The sequence below is a fragment of the Narcine bancroftii genome, chromosome 6, assembly GCF_036971445.1.
Source record: "Narcine bancroftii isolate sNarBan1 chromosome 6, sNarBan1.hap1, whole genome shotgun sequence".
Taxonomy (NCBI): Eukaryota; Metazoa; Chordata; class Chondrichthyes; order Torpediniformes; family Narcinidae; genus Narcine; species Narcine bancroftii.
In genome coordinates, this window is record NC_091474.1 from 196,690,541 (window position 1) to 196,707,461 (window position 16,921).

A 16,921-nucleotide genomic window follows, 5' to 3' on the forward strand; every position below is an offset into this window, starting at 1 on the left:
GATATGTTGCTGGAGCTACCTTCGATTGATAAGGTGCCAGTGCTTCACATGGTTCAGTAAGCAGTTGTTCAGTTCCATTTGCTCCTGTCGACTAGGGGAAGAAGCCAATCCTTCTATCTTTAATGCAGAGGTCGTGTTAGCAAGGTCAGCGTGGTCCACCAATTGATCAAGGGAGGATATTCGAAAGACACTCACCAAATGCTCTTTTTCTAAAAATCACCTTCAACATGATCTAGTCCAGCTAGCCTGCACCACCTCTTCAACATCTGTGAAGGTTGCCTATCACCCAGTCTGTCATCAGCTAGTAATTGGGCAATACAAGTCTCCCTGGATGGCTGAGTATGCGGCAGAATTGCATGTCATATGAGAGATACCATCCAGATCCACTAAGACATCCTTCACTTCACAGGCAATCTGCACTGCAAGACACTCCACAGGTAAGCTGTACTTCGTCTTCTGACTCATCACACTGAGGGCAGAGAAACACGCTTGGAGGATAGTGAACCACACTGGTTTATTACTAATAAAAACAGAGGGGGGGGAGGGATTCTTTAGTTCGACCTCCCCAACTGCTCCTGTATGGGGTTTAACCTCATCACTATCCATTTAAAATTAGAAGGTACTGTGAACTCATGGGGTCACCACTTGTAGCAGCACTGATTTACCACAGCTTACTATCAAATAAAGAATGCACTCACTCTTTTCTTTCAGCACACCGTGAAGTCAACTTCCTTTTGTTATTCACTAGGCACAACATGTAATTCTTCAGTTCCCCAAACACCACCCAGCTGAACTCCTCTGACCTTCTCATTGGCTCACTGTCACACAGGTGATCCTGACACTCTCAATTTCCTCCTCCTTCATCTGAGATCCATTACCCATATCCTAACGCTTAACACACCCGCACATGTGTGCTATTACCCCTTACGTGTCACATCACTTACGTCATCAACAGCAGCCGGCTCTGCTCCAGACGAAGGTAAGTACACGACTGTGACAAGTTTGCCAACATAAAAAGTCACTTCCATGGATTGATTGTGTGTTTCTGACGAGTATTTTTAAGGTCGTGATTTGTTACGGTTATAAAATAATTTTCAGTTTCTGACGGATTGCTTTTATTGTTTTCACTCTATTGCTTTTTAAGTTGTCAATATCCATTGCATTCCTTGTTGCCAAGCGCATCCCAAGGGAAACAACAGATTTCTATTCACCGTTCACTATGTACAATATCTAATTATCAAATGGGGATTATTACAGATTAATAAAGTTAGACTAATAATCCATAGTTAACTCTGATAACTCAAACATTTAGATATTTATGTCAAAGATATGGACACAACTTGCAGATGCAAAGAAAATATTATGTAATTATTTTACTTTCCATTTGTATCATCGAAGCAAATACAGTTTATTGTCCATTCACAGCTCTGCAGTGCCATCCCACTACAATATCAAGAAGTACAGCATTTTATTACATGATGGGGAATCATTAAAGATTTATGTTGCTATATTATTGGTTCAGTAGCTACAATATATCCAATTTTAATACTTTATATTTTCTTTCATAGATCAGTGGCAAAGGTCCAAAAAGGATGATGTAAATATTTGATTTTTTTTATTATTATTAAGACCAATAGAAAGAAAATAAACTGGATTTATTCTACCAGTCCACAGAGAATATTCTAGAAAAACTCTCATGAAGAGGGAAAAATATGTCTTAAAGGCATTGAGAAGACAATAGACATTTCATCAGTGTGAAAAAAACGTGAAGGGCATTGAAAGAAGAAAGAAAAAGAGAGGTATTTGGAAATTTTAAATGCAGAAAAAATATCGAAGTTTGGACCATATGTCATTGAAGCAGAAATGGGCTATTCAGCTCATTGAGTCTGCCCTGCTATTTAATCATGAGCTAATCCATTTTCCCACTCAGCCCCACTGTGCACCCTTCTCCCTGTAACTTTTGATGCCCCAGCTAATCTCTGCCTTAAATGCAGCCAACAATTTAGCCTCCACAACTGTCTGTGCAACAAATTCCACAGATTCACCACTTTCTGGCTAAAGAAATTCCTCCACATCTCTTTTCCAAGTGGACGCCCTTCAATCTTGAAGTTGTGCCCTCTTGTCCTAGACTCTCCCACCATGTGAAATAACCTTTCTACATGAGACATAGGAGCAGAAATAAGCTATTCAACTCAGTGAGTCTGCTCTGCCATTTAATAATGAGTTGATCCATTTTCCTACTTAGCTCCACTGCCCTGCCTTCTCCCTATAATCTTTGATGCCCCGGCTGATCAACAACTTATCAATCTCTGCCTTTAATGAATTGGCCTCGGCAACTGCCAGTGGCAATCCATTCTGTAGATTTACCACTTAAGAAATCTGACTGTTCTTTGTGGATACCTTTCAATCCTGAAATAGTGTCCTCTTGTCCTAGATCCTTCCACCATGGGAAACAACCTTTCTACATCTGCTCTGTCCATGCCTTTTAATATTCAAAATATACAGAGATTCCCCCTGTCAAACATTCCTTATAAGATAACCCTTTCATTCCTAGAATCATCCTTGTGAACCTCCTCTGAACTGTTTCCAACATCAGTCTATCATTTTTTAAATGAGGAGCCAAAATTGCTCACAATACTCCAAGTGATATCTCCCCAGTGCCTTATAAAGCCTCAACATCACATCCTTGCTCTTACATTCTACTCTATTCCTCTTGAAATGAACGCCACTGACTCAACCTGCAAGTTTACTTTTAGGCCAATAATTGTCAACCTTTTTCTTTCCATTCACATGCCACTTTAAGTAATCCTTATGCCATCGGTGCTCTGTGATTAGTAAGGGATTGCTTCAGGTGGTATGTGTGTGCGAAGGGAAGGTTGAAAATCACTGCTCGAGACTCAATTGTTACTGAAATATTTTGCTTGAGAAAAATTGTCATTGGCCCATTTCCTTTGGAAATATGAAACCGTGCACATAACGAGTCAAATAGGTATGATTAAAACAGTGGTTTTCAAACTTTTTTTCACCCACTTACCACCTTAAGCAATTCCTTACTAATCACAGAGCACTGATGGCAAAAGGGAATACTTAAAGTGGTATGTGAGTGGAAAGAAAAAGGTTGAGAACCATTGTATTAGACTATCCTGCACGAGGAGTCCCAGGTCCCTTTGCATTTGGGAATTTTCAATTTTCTCCCCGTTTAGGAAATAGCCTGCCTGTATATTTATTCTACAAATGTGCATGATCGTACACTTTCCGACATTGTATTTCATTTTCCACTTTTCTGCCCATTCTCCTTAACTGTCCAAACATTTTGAATGCTGAAAGGATTGAACAGAGAAGATATGAATAATATGTTTCCCTTGGTGGGTGAATCCAGGACAAAAGTCTTAGAATTAGAAAGTATCCATTTAAAACAAAGTTAAAGAAAATTTTCTTTAGCTAGATCAGTGGTTCTCAACCTTTTTCTTTCCACTCACATACCACTTTAAGTATTCCCTATGCCATAAGTGCTCTGTGATTAGTAAGGGATTACTTAAGGTGGTAAGTGAAAGGAAAAAAAAAGTTATGTGCACAGTTTCATAACTCCAAAGGAAATGGGCCAATGACAATTTTTCTCAAGCTAAATATTTCAGTATCAACTGGGTCTAGAGCAGTGATTTTCAACCTTCCCTCCCTACTCACATACCACCTTAAGCAATCCCTTACTAATCACAGAGCACTTATGGAAAGAAAAAAGGTTAAGAATCACTGAGTTAGATGGTTGTGGATTTGTGGAATTCATTGCCATATTCAGCTGTGGAGGCCCAATCTTTGGGGGAGTTTAAGGAGGAGGTGTCTAATTAGTCAGGGTATCAAGGGATATGGGCAAAAGACCAGAATTTGGAATTAGATGTGAGAACGGTTTCACTCAGGGTGGAATTGCAGAGCAGGCTTGATAGGCCAAATGGCCTACTTCTGTTCCTTTATCTTGTGATGTCCTTCTGAAAACTTACTGTTACCTTAAAACTATGTGCTCTACCACCTACCTTCATATCATTTGCAAACTTCACCACAAAGCTATTTTAAAAAATCATTAATGAACAACATTTTAAAAAATGGCCCCAACACCAACCCCTGTGGAATATCATTTTTAAGTGGCAACCAGAATATGATTTCTCTATTCCGACTTTTTGCTTCCTGCCAATTAGCCAATAATCTACCCACGCAAGTATGTTATCCTGTGGCCTCTTGTTTAGCAACCTAGTGTGCGGCACCTTGTCAAAGGTCTTCCTAAAATGCAAATATATCCACTGCATCTCCTTTATCGAGATTGCTTGTCACTTCTTTGAAGAATTTCAATAGGTTTGTCAAGCAAGATTTTTCCAAAGGGAAACCATTCTGGCTTTGGCCTATCTTGTCATGTGCCTTCAAGTACTCTGTAACCTCATCCTTGACTATCAACTCCAACATCTTCCCGACTATTGACATCAGGCTAACCAGTCTATAATTTCCTTTCTGATGCCTACATCCCTTCTTGAATAGTGGAGTGACATTTGCAATTTTCCAGAACTCCAGGATGACCAGAATTTATTGATTTCTGGAAGATCAAGACCAATGCTTCCACAATCTCTACTGCTTCTTCTTTCAAGATCCTGAGGGAGCAATCCACCTGGACTGGGATACATATCCACCCTGAGACCATTCAGCTTTTTGAGCTCCTTCTCCCTCAAAATACTTTTCCCTGATATCTTGGGTCTTCCAGCACACTGCTAATGCCTTTCAAAGTGAAGACAGATGAAAAATACTCATTCGTTCCTCTGCCATCTCCTTAGCTCTCATTATCATTTCTCCAGCATCATTTTCTAGGGTCCTTTATCCACTCTCGCGTCTCTTTTTGTACTTTGAAGTTTTGAAGCTTTTTGTATCCTATTTGATATTATTTTCTAACCTACTTTCATACTTCATCTTTTCCCTCCTTATGAGTTTTTAATTACTTTCTGTGTTTTTAAAAACCTTCCAATTCTCAATCTTCCAATTAAATTTGTTTCCTTGTCTTCCCTGTCTTTTGCTTTTACATTGGCTTTCCTTGTCAGCCTCAATTGTGATCATTTTCCTTTTTTTTTTGGAATGTATTTAACCTGCACCATTCTTATTTCTTGCAGAAACTCCATCCATTGCTGCTTTACCATCCTTCCTATGAGTGTGCCCTTCCAGTCTACTTTGGCCAGTTTCTCTCTCATGGCACTGAAATTCCCTTTATTCCACTGAAATACTGACACATCTGACTTTAGTTTCTCCTTGAAAAGGGAATGAGATCCAGAGAGCCAGGCATTGTTACTGAAGAAATGGCTTACAATGAGCAGAATAAATAAGAATCAGGGAGAATATTGGAATCGTGACAATGTAATTAAATTGACCGATGTACGATATGGAATGATTAATTATAATTTTTTACATCAATTATATTTGACCCCAGAAAAATTAAAAAAATATGGGTTTAGTAATTCAGATTTTTGTTTTAGATGTGGCTCATGTATTGGAACTTTTCTACATGCTGTTTGGAATTGTGTTAAAGTTCAATCATTTTGGCAAGGAATTAAAATAGTTTTGGAAAAATTATATCATTTTATATTACCATTAGATCTTGTTGGGAAATTTGTATTCATTAAGCCGAATGGGATTGGCCAAAATTCAAATTGCTTTTGTACATTTGGTGTTATCAGTAGCACGTAAATATGTTGCTAGTACTTGGAAAGATGATACTGAGATTAATACATCACGTTGGCACAATGAATTGAAAGTATGTATTGTTATGGAAAAAAATATTTATAATTTACATGATAATTATTCTTTCTTTAATCGTAAGTGGTCTCTGTTTTTGAAATAGATATTTAGATATACTTTGAAATGTTATTAACATTTATAATATTTTATTTTTAGATATATATAATTAATCTATTTTTTTTGCTCCCCTTAAGGGAGTTGGCTGTCGGGGTGGGAGGGTGTAGATGTAAAATTTTCTTTGATTATTTCTATACTGTATGTAATGTTTTTGTTATCTTTTAAATAAAGTTTGGAAAAAAAAAGAATATCAGAATTGCAAAAACAGAGAATGCACAAAGCAATCGTCAATGGGTTTACGTTCTGAAAGGCTTTGTGAAGGTTCATATCCATCACTGCTTCATTCTTTGCCCATTCATCCTGTTACTGTCTCATAGGAATTTGGGCTTATTTGCACTTTCTTCTTAAAAAAAATTCTCAACATCTTAGGCAAGAGTTCTTTGTGGTATAAAACTGTATGAAAAAAACAATGATCTTATAAATATTTAACAATCTTCATCAGTTCCACCTTTTTTTTTAAACAATATTCCAACAGTATCCTGGAAAATGCAAAATTATTTTCCTGATTGATGCATTAACTTAATCAGTATCAGCTCAAAAAGTTTTCATGCACTTTTCGAGGATTCCTGTGGCTTTTATTTCAGTAAAGGTATTACACCATTTAAAATAAATGCTTAACTGTCAATATTAAAATAATTGAATGAGAAACTTCATGTTGTTAGACTTCCATGCGCTCAGTTATTATCACATATAAACTGAGAAATCATATCCCAGAAATTCATTAGCCCATAAAACTATGCCAGAAGGCAGAACCAAATTATCCAATGCTGGTTTATGGAAATACATGAAGGAATTGTGTACTAAAACTGACCAAACCTCAGAATGTCATGGCTCCTCATCTTAAAGAGAAGGTGCCCACTGAATTCAGCCGGTGTTGAGAGCCACTGCGTAATTCAAGTTCAAATTCAAGTTTATGGTCATCTGATTTTACATATATTGTACATATCTCTTCTTTGGCTTGGCTTCGCGGACGAAGATTTATGGAGGGGGTAAAAGTCCACGTCAGCTGCAGGCTCGTTTGTGGCTGACAAGTCCGATGCGGGACAGGCAGACACGGTTGCAGCAGCTGCAGTGGAAAATTGGTTGGTTGGGGTTGGGTGTTGGGTTTTTCCTCCATATACAACCCGATGAAACAGCCGACGGTGGTTTTATTTAAAATCCCACGACCACGGGGTCTGCACCCAAGATGGTGGTGGCTATGATTGGCAGCTGCCACGAGAGCTTGCAGACTCCAGGGGATGTAGGACTGGTGCAAGGCACCAGTAAAAGGGTCTGACAAGGTGAAGCAGAGGAAATGATCCATGGGACGATGACCACAGCAGGTCTGAGGCTGAAAGACCCACGCATGTGGCAGGCTGCTGGTGACTTGAGGCAAGGAAGTCACAGAGGCTGTGAGCTGCTGGAGACTGCTGTTGGGGGACTCTCACTGGGCTGCAGACTGCTGGAGACTGCCTCAAAACTGGCTGAAGGGTACCAGGTATTGGAACTGGAATGCGAAGGGTGCTGAAGGGTTTCTGATCGTGTTGGACGTTTGAATCTGGAGCTAGGATTGCCAATGGTTTGGACTGGGTTCTGTGAGGCTGCGGAAGCTGGGGAAGTGCTGGAGGCAAATCATGGGCACTCAGTAACTCTGAGGGGACTCTCCTTTACTTCTCTTTCACCAGCTATAAGAGGTACTTCAGGCAATTTCGGCCAATGGTGAATCTGTCTGCCTTACAGCAGGCAAAAGCATTTCTGTGTAATATGACACTTTTTAATTATATTACTATGAATTTAATCTTGAATCTTTAATTTTGAATCTTGAAAGGTTGTGTCTCAAAGATACTGTGGGCTGGATGGTAAGGATCCTCAATAATTCTGAGCCTTCTTTAAGCTTCACTCCAAAGTTGGTATCATCAATAGAGGGGAGAACCCAATGATCTTCTTAGTAGTTTTAATTACCCTCCATACCGACCTCTGATCTGATGCTTTGTTGCGGACAACCATGACACTCTGACGTTGTATGATGGGGATCAGTAGCCCTTGTCCTCCTTAGCTTCCTTAGAAAATTCAGGTGCTGCTGCAGCTTTTTGACCAATTATGAGGTTTTGTGGGTCCAAGATAGGTCGTTCTTTAAATGGATATCGTTTGGGGAGCTTGCAAAGCTGCACGTGATTGAGTGGGCCCCAGGTTGAACAGACCAAGAGTTGGAAATCTTTGTGCAAGAGCTGGACATATGTCAGGCAGTGGTGGAGGACAGGACACAGCCAAAGCCAGAACTGCAGCCCTTATGGGTGAGTGAGATCAGGCCTGAGGATCTGTTCCCTGAACTGGAAGAAATATATTGACTTTATCCATCTGTAGAAACAGGAACCTCTCCCATATGGCAGCAACACTATAATTAAAACACTTCACCAACTTCAACACTCACACATCTTATACTTCACATAAATTCCCAAATGTTCATCGACAGCAGGCCTATCAAATAACCACTTTGCAATATACTCAATACTCTTTTGGGGAACAACATTACTCACCATTGGAGATTAGAACTGTAAGGTGGTTAGGGGGCACTATGCCAACGGACCCACACATTGGCGAGGGTGGTTCATAGTCATTTGTTTGAATTCCACAGAGCTACTGGTTATTAGAGGTGCTCAACGTAATGTTCCCACTCACATCCATCCTCCTCTACATCTCCCAATCTTTGTTGCCTTTTCAGCAAGTACCTTGGTGCTTCAGTCATCTTTTTTCACAAGTATTTTCTCATTCCTGTAACTGAGTTTGTGCATTTATCAGGATGGCATAAAGTGATATAAGAATTATCATTGGGACAAGGCCCTGTCCACAAAGCTATAACAGAGGAAGAGAAAGAGGAATCACTGAACTGGCCACAGCCACTCTGAATGCTGGTATCAGTGAGCAATTTGCAGACAATATCACTAAATGGTGTAAAAAAATCAAAAGTGCTGAAAGAACTCAGCGTCCATAGGAAGTAAAGATACATAACCAAAGTTTAGGCCTTATCCCTTTTTCAAGTTACTAAAGGCCAAAGAAGAGGATAGATTCCATTCCAACTCCCAGGCAGGCAATACTGCACTCCAGTCCCGTTCTCAAGTTGCAAATGAAAGCTTTTATGAGATACCTGTAGATGGAGGTTGTACACATGCATAGCAAAATACATAGAACTACTCAATCAGTTACATAGGACATGAGGAGGTTCTGTTCCAATCATAAATTTTAAATTTAAATTTAGACACACTGCACAGTAACAGGCCTTTACACCCCATGAGCACATGGCATCCAATGACACCCAATTGGCCTACAACCCCTGATACATTTTGAATGGTGGAAGGAAACTAGAGTACCCAGAGAAATTCACATAGACATGGGGAGAAAGTCCAGTTCCTTAGTAGCAGATTTGAACCCCAATCACTGGCATTGTACCAGTGTTGCGCTAACTGCTACGCTAACTGTGCACTCTTGCACGCAGCAATCAAATGGTGGGGAGCTCCACATCAATGTCACAGATTCACAAGCTGCATTTGGTGGCAGAGATCACTGCCTCCAATACTAGAACAGAAGCCACTTGATGTGTTGGGGAGCAATAGAAGCATGGATTTCTGCCATCTGGGCTCAGCTTGCTGTCATCACAAACATTGGTGTTGCCAGGGACTTTGGGATTATGTTGGCATTCTACCAGTGTCTCCTGCAACAGATTGGTGGACCAGCTGATCACGCATCCCTGGGGACTGTATGCAGGTTCATGAAGATGAATCTGCTGCTCTCTCTCTCCAGATGTCACCATGCATGATCTCACCATGCCATTCCCATTGGGACCTCTTTATTGTTCACTCATGGTAGGACAATGCAGTCTGAAGCCAGACCACCTGGATATAGCCTTTGATGGTCACTCACAATGTAGAGTCATAAAAGTCAGACAGTATGGAATAAGCCATTCTGCCCATCCTACCTGTGCTGACCAAGTTGGCATTCTGGGCTAGTCCCATTCACCTGCATTTGGTCCATATTGTTCTAAACCTTTCCTGCCTATTTATCTGTCCAAGCATCTTTTGAACCCCATAACTGTGTCTGGTTCAACAGCTTTCTCTAGCACTTCTTTCTTGTTATGAACCACCCTCTGAGTAAAAAATGGTGACCCTCATGACTCTTTTTAATCTTTCCAGTTCCATCTTACATCCACTAGTTCTAGAGTTTTCTTCTCTGGGAAAAAATAGAAATAGACAGTTGTACATTCACTTTATCCATGCCCCTCATGATCTTATAAACCTCCTTCAGCTGCCAATACCTAGGAAGTAAAGATGCAGCCTATTTAACCTCTCCCTATAATTCAAGCCCTCCACTCCCAGAAGGAACCTGGAGAATTCCCTCTGCGCCCTTTCCAACTTATTATTGTCCTTCTGACAGCTGGGAAACCAGAACATTACCCATTTCCCTGCTCAAGGAAGCAAGTTTCCACCAGTTTGTTCACAGCAACTAGAAATAAGGACTTGAATAGTAGGGCAGATATGGCCATCAAATAGTTTGCAATGGAATGCACAAGGTGATTCGTCATTGGTTGTTTAAGTTAAACTTTGCTTGAACGTAAAATGTTCCATCCTTGAATTACTTGAGTCTGGCGTTCATAAGTGCAAAAAAGGACATTGAGGTGACAACACAGTAATTATGGGATTAGGTTTGCTCTTTCTGCAGTATCACTTGTTGATATTGGATGTTACTGGGAGGGAAGTATTTGTTAAAAGTGAAATACGCAAGTCTGCAGACCCCATGGCTGAAGTAAAAACACTGGAGAAACTCAACAGGTCAAACAGTGTACTTTATATGTCAAAAATAAAGCTCATCACGAATTGCTGATTTGCCAGTGAATAGTAGATATCCACCTTCCTACTCAACTCGATTTTGAGCCATCTATAACATTACTGTATATGGCACTTTATTGACCTAGCCAGGTGAGTTTGTGAATCAGAGTCCAAGCACAAAGCTCTTTGATCAGACTAGTTACGTTGATTGTCCTCAGGAAAACATGAGATTATTCAAACGTACTCCTACGCGGCGGGCATCACCTGCAGTGTATGTGCCAAATGATTTACAACGCTATTCTCATATGGTCCTTCAGCTTGATGCTGTTCGCCAACCACTTCAGCACATTTACGATGGTCCTTTTCAGGTTTGGCGACGTCACCTGAAGACTTTTGTGATCAACTGGAATGAAAAAGCTGACACAGTTTCCAGCATCAGGTTGAAGCTGACATATATCGACGGTCCATCCCCTGTGTCAGAGCCAGTTAGAGGACCAGTTGCACCTTTGTTAGTCAAATGGTGCATCGCCTGACTTGCATTGTCGAGCAGGGTGAGGCTGAAATCTCAGCCCTCCAGATCGTTACGTGGTGGGACTGTTTCAATCAGTCACCTCCTTGCATGGCTTGGAGGCTGGGGGTGGAGGTGGTGGGGAGAGTGCTGTTGTGGTTGTGTACTTACCTTCGTTGGGAGCGGCGCCCATCACTGCTGATCATGCAAGTGATGAGAAAAGTGTGATTAATAGTGTGCATACGCAGGTGTGTAAACGGGTGATGGATCTCAGATGCAGGACAAGGAGAGGAAGAGCATCAGGATCACTCGTGTGTCTGTCAGTGAGCCAATGAAAAGGTCAGTGGGGTTTAGCTGAGTGGTGTTTGGGGAGTTGAAGAATGACATGTTGTGTCTAGCGAAATAATAAAGTAAGTCGACATCATCATGTATTGAAAGAAATGTGCGAGTGTATTCTTTGTTTGTAAGCTGTGGTAAGTCGGTGCTGTTACAAGGGAAGGGATGATATATTTCCATTTGAAAATGTTTAATCATTATAGTAGTGTAATGCACGTCAAAAGAATCAAAGGCTTGTTGATCCAAACCAAGGCTTTTATTGACTAGAAGACTGGAGCGTATCACATGTAGGTCGACCAGTCCAGAATGACCTGGTCTGGCTAGGAGGAACCCTTTAAGACCTGCCAGTAGGCGTGCTGGTCCCTCTGTTTGAGCACATGACCTGGGGGAGAAGGATTTGGGAGGTTGGGTTGGAAGCACTGCTGGGCCTGATCCGGCATGGGCTAGGTCCCTTACTGACACTGTGTCCGCCAGCCCATCCGGGTACTCAATGTAGACATAATGCAGGTTTGCATGGAGCAGAGTCACTCAGTCAACCAAGGAGTCATTCTTTGAGTACCGGACATGGCATCACAGGAGGACCGGCCCGGGAACCGTATGATTGTTCCCGATTCGGATTTCCTTTCATGGGGAGGTGGCATTGGTCGCGGTGCATAGGAGGGAGCAGATGGAGTGTAGGGCTCTAATGAGCACGTCCTGCCAGCAAGAGGAGGGGAGACCTTTGGACCAGAGGGCAAGCTTAACCACTTTCCAGATGGTGGCATTCTCTCTTTCAACCTGCCCATTACCACGTGGGTTATAGCTGGGGGTATTCTTTGAGTACCGGACGTGGCATCACAGGGAGGACCGGCCCGGGAACTGTATGATTGTTCCCGATTCTGATTTCCTTTCATGGGGGGGGTGGCATTGGTCGTGGTGCATAGGAGGGAGTGGATGGAATGTAGGGCTCTAATGAGCACATCCTGCCAGCAAGAGGAGGGGAGACCTTTGGACCAGAGGGCAAGCTTAACCACTTTCCAGATGGTGGCATTCTCTCTTTCAACCTGCCCATTACCACATGGGTTATAGCTGGTGGTCCTGCTTGAAGCAATACCATGCTCCAGAAGGTACTACCGCAGCTCCGCGCTCATAAACAAGGACCCCCTGTCATTGTGGATGTAACTGGGGTACCCGAAGATGGCGAAGATGCTGTGCAAGGCCTCTGTGACTGAGGAGGTGGTCATGTCCGAGCAGGACACAGTGAACGGGTGGTGAGAGTACTCGTCGATGGCCGTAAGGATGTAGGTATTATGGTTGGTCGACAGTAGGGGCCCCTTGAAGTCCACGCTGAGACACTCAAAGGGGCGGGTGGCCTTGATAACATGGGTGTTCTCCGGACAGAAGAAGTGGGGCTTGCACTCAGCACACACTGGGCAGGCTTGGGTCACGGAACAAATCTCCTCGATTGCGTAGGGCAGGTTGCGAGCTTTGACAAAGTGCGCGAACCTAGTGATCCCTGGATGACAGAGCTCCTCGTGGAGACTCTGCAGCCTGTCCAGTTGTATGTTGGCATAAGTCCCCTTGGACAGTGCATCTAGCGGGCCATTGCGTTTACTAGGCTGACACAGTATATCATAATTAAAGGTGGAGAGTTCAACGACGTACTGCTTCGACTGTGGCCTGGGCCTCCTTCTCGACAGAGGAGTGTCGGCTCTCAGGACCCTGGAGGGTCTGGAGAAGAAGGCTACCGGCCGACCGGCCGACCGGCCTGGTTCAAAGTGGCTGCCAGTGCAAAGTCAGACGCATCGCTCTCGACTCGGAATGGGATGGACTCGTCGATGGCATGCAGCATTGCAGTGGCGATAGAAACATAGAAAACATAGAAAATAGGTGTAGGAGTAGGCCATTTGGCCCTTCAAGCCCACACCATCATTCATTTTGATCATGTTGGATTTGATGCGGTCGAAGGCCACTCTGGCTTCAGTTGACAGGGGAAAGGAGGTGGTCTTGATGAGTGGCCATGCCTTGTCGGCATAGTGTGGAACCCATTGGGTATAGTAGGAGAAGAAGCCCAGGCAATGTCTGAGTGCCTTCTGGGTGTGGGGGGGGGGGAAGGGGGGGTGGGAGCAAGTCCATGAGAGGACGCATGTGGTCAGAGTCTGGCATTACCACCCCATTCTCCGCCATACAACCTAGAATTGTGAGCCGAGTGGTCCAGAAGACACACTTGTCAAAATTGTAGGTCAAGTTCAGCCAAATTGCAGTCTGAAAAAAATTCTCAAGGTTAGCATCATGATCCTCCGTGTCATGGCCACAGATGGTGACATTCTCCAGATACGGGAAAATAGCTGTTAGCCCGTTCTGGTCCACCATCTGGTCCATTTCCCACTGGAAGACTGCGATGCCATTTGTGACCCCAAAGGGTACCCTGAGGAATTGATGCAGCCACCCATTCGCTTCGAAGGCCGTGAAAGGTCAGTCTTCTCGGTGGATCGGGAGCTGATGATAGGCCAAATGTAAGTCAATGGTGGAGAACACGCGTTATTGGGTGATCTGATTCACCACATCCATGAGAAGGGGTACGCATGCATCCAGAAGCGTTAAGCGGTTGATTGTCTGGCTGTAGTCAACCACCATCTGCTGCTTCTCCCCATTTTAAACAACCACCACTGGGCCTTCCAGGGACTCGAGCTAGGTTCGATAATGCCCTCGTCCAGCAGTCTGCGTACCTCACTTGTGATGAATTTCCTGTCTTCATAACTATGTTGCTGGCTTTTGGTGGCCACAGGCTTCCAGCCAGGGTGAGGTTTGTGAAGAGCTCTGGCGGAGTAACTCGGAGGGTGGAGAGGCTACAGGTGAGGCCCCGGGGCGTGGGGGCGGGTGGCTTAGGCTGCTGCTAGCAGGAGGTTTCCAGGGTGGAGTGGTTATAGACAGAGAGTGGAGCATGAGGCCCCCCAAAATGCAGGGAAATGGTTCAGAACTGGCACTGAAAATCCAGTCCCAGCAATACAGGGGTGCACAATTGGAGAAGGACTAATAGTATGAAGTCTGTGAACATGATGCCCTGGACTTTCAGGGTCACCACACAATATCCCTTTACCCTAGTCGAGTGTGATCTGGTTGCCAATTAAATCCTCTTGGCAGTGGGGAGAATAGCCAGTCCGCAATGGCAGGCCAGGTCTGGGCGGATAAAACTGTCAGTTGACCCCAAGTCAAATAAGCAAATGGTACAGCGTCCATGCACTTTAATCAGTTCCATTGCTTTTGTGAGGGGATGGGGGCACTCCAGGTCTAGAGTTACTGATGCAGTGACTTGTAATGGGGTCAGTGGAATCCTACGTGATGATGTCACGCAACGTGTGTGTAGTGACGTCACAGAAACAGTCGGGCTGGAGCAATTAGCATCAAGGAGTTGGTGCTGCTGTCTGCAGCCTTCTGGGGGTGTCGGCCAGCCAATGGTAAGCGCTGGAGGTCGCTGCTTGCTATCGGCAGTGGGGCAGTCATTCGGGCAGTCATCGGCAGTCGTGGCAGTGGGTACAAGGTCGGTAATGTCGGTCACGGTGGTGTGTCCCTGGTTAGCAGCATCAGTAACAGGGGTGGGCACCGGGTCGGTTGCAGTGGCAGGTACCTGGTTTGCTGCCTCGGTGGTGGCGGGTTCCCGGTCGACAGCGTCGCCAGGTGTGGCGTGTCCTGGGTCAACAGCAGTGGCAGGTCCCTAGTTGGCAGCATCGGTAGTGGCAGCAGTGGGCTCAGCAGTAATGGCGGTGGTGGGTCCCTGGGCGGCAGCGGCGGCGGCCATTGAAGTCAGGGCTGGGGTCTGGTCGGATGTTGCTTTGTGAGGGAGGGTAAAGCAGGCCAATGTCATAGCAGTGAGGGTGCGTTGTACTTTCCATGCTCGGAGTCTACCCCGTAATGTCAGGCACTGCCATGCAGTGGAGCCCTCACTCTCATTGGACGAGAGCTCTGAGGAAGAAATGTTTGAATGGGAGGGTGGCGGTTGGGCTTCACACGAGGCACTGTGTTTGACGGTGGCCATTTTGGAGCGACAGACTACAGCAAAGTGGCCGTTTTTAAGGCATTTCTGGCACCTGGCTTTTCTCACCAGGCACTGGGACCTCCTGTGTTTGTCCCTCCTGCAGAAATAACACTTCAGGGTCGCATCAGGCAGCGTAGAAGCAGCCGACAGGTTGTCGATGTGCCAGGGGGTAGTAGGGTTGATGGAGGGCACCCTACTCAGATCAGAGCGTGGGGTCCAGCCCTGAGAGTACATTTCCATACTTAAGACCCCATACTTAAGACCACATCCTCCATTGTCTCTGCGATCCAGATCCAAATCTCCCCCGTGCTCTAGCAGGCACTGCCTCACCTCATTCGATCGGACCCCAGCCACATAGACATCCCGAATGAAATCATCTGTGGTTTCCGCAGCAGTTCTGTCTGTGCAGGCACAGTCCCTGCCCATTGCCCTTAGTGCTTGAATATAAGCTCTACAGGACTTACCGAGCTGTTGCCTCCTTGTTGCTAGTTTGTACCGAGCGAAGACCCTGTTCACCGGTAACTCAGAGAGCCCTTTCTGCACCTTCATGGCTGCGGCGTAAGTGGTCACGTCCTGGATGCTCTAGTAGATCTCTGGGACACCGCAGTCATCAATATTAGAAGTCGATGGCTTTCCTCTATCACGGCAGGGTCAGAGAGTTGTAAGTATGTTTTGAAGCACCTCCCCAGTGCTTAAAGTCATTTGAGGCTGTAGCCAACTATGGGTCGATTTCGAGGTGTTCCAGCCATAGCATAAGCTCCATCCCTTTAAAACTTTCTAGTTAATAAAATTGTAGAGTGCGTCGAAAGAATCAAAGGATTGTTGATCCAAACCAAGGCTTTTATTAACTAGAAGACTGGAGCATATCACATGTAGGTCGACCAGTCCAGAATGACCTGGTCTGGCTAGGAGCAACCCTTTAAGACCTGCCAGTAGGTGTGGCTACACTCTCAGCCTATCACAATTATTGGTGATAGAATCAGTACTATCACAAGTAGTTCTTGGCTAGAGGTGGATATCACCCTCTGAGTGAAACTGGTATCATTCAGTTTAAAATTAGGTTAAATTCATTTACAACACAGCAGAAGCTGATTCCTGCCATTGAAACCCATGCTGGCCAATTACACCCAATTAACCTACCAACCCCATACATTTTTGGAAGGTGGTATAAACCGAGCACCCGGGGAAAACCCACTCAGAAAACAGGGAGAACATACAAATTCCTTACAGATAGCAGCAACTTGAACCCTGGTCACTGGCATGGTAATGGTGATGGAACCAATCACGAGTTTCATCATTTGGAGTCCAATGGAAGATGAGTGTGGCAGCACAGTTGGATAATTCTCCAGCATCTTCAGACCTGAATTCATCGAATCACAG

General features: G+C 44.2%; 1 long non-coding RNA gene across 2 annotated transcripts in view; it reads right to left on the reverse strand.

Moving 5' to 3' along the window:
- The window catches only part of LOC138737714 (uncharacterized), a 144,729-nt gene that overhangs the window by 115,986 nt on the left and 11,822 nt on the right, over positions 1 to 16,921 (reverse strand). The window contains exon 4 of one of the 2 annotated variants that reach the window (XR_011341168.1): positions 16,449 to 16,901. The exons of the other annotated variant lie outside the window; for it this stretch is intronic. This is a non-coding gene — a long non-coding RNA (uncharacterized lncRNA). Of the gene's footprint in view, positions 1 to 16,448; positions 16,902 to 16,921 lie in introns of those variants that run through there. 2 annotated transcript variants of the gene reach the window in all.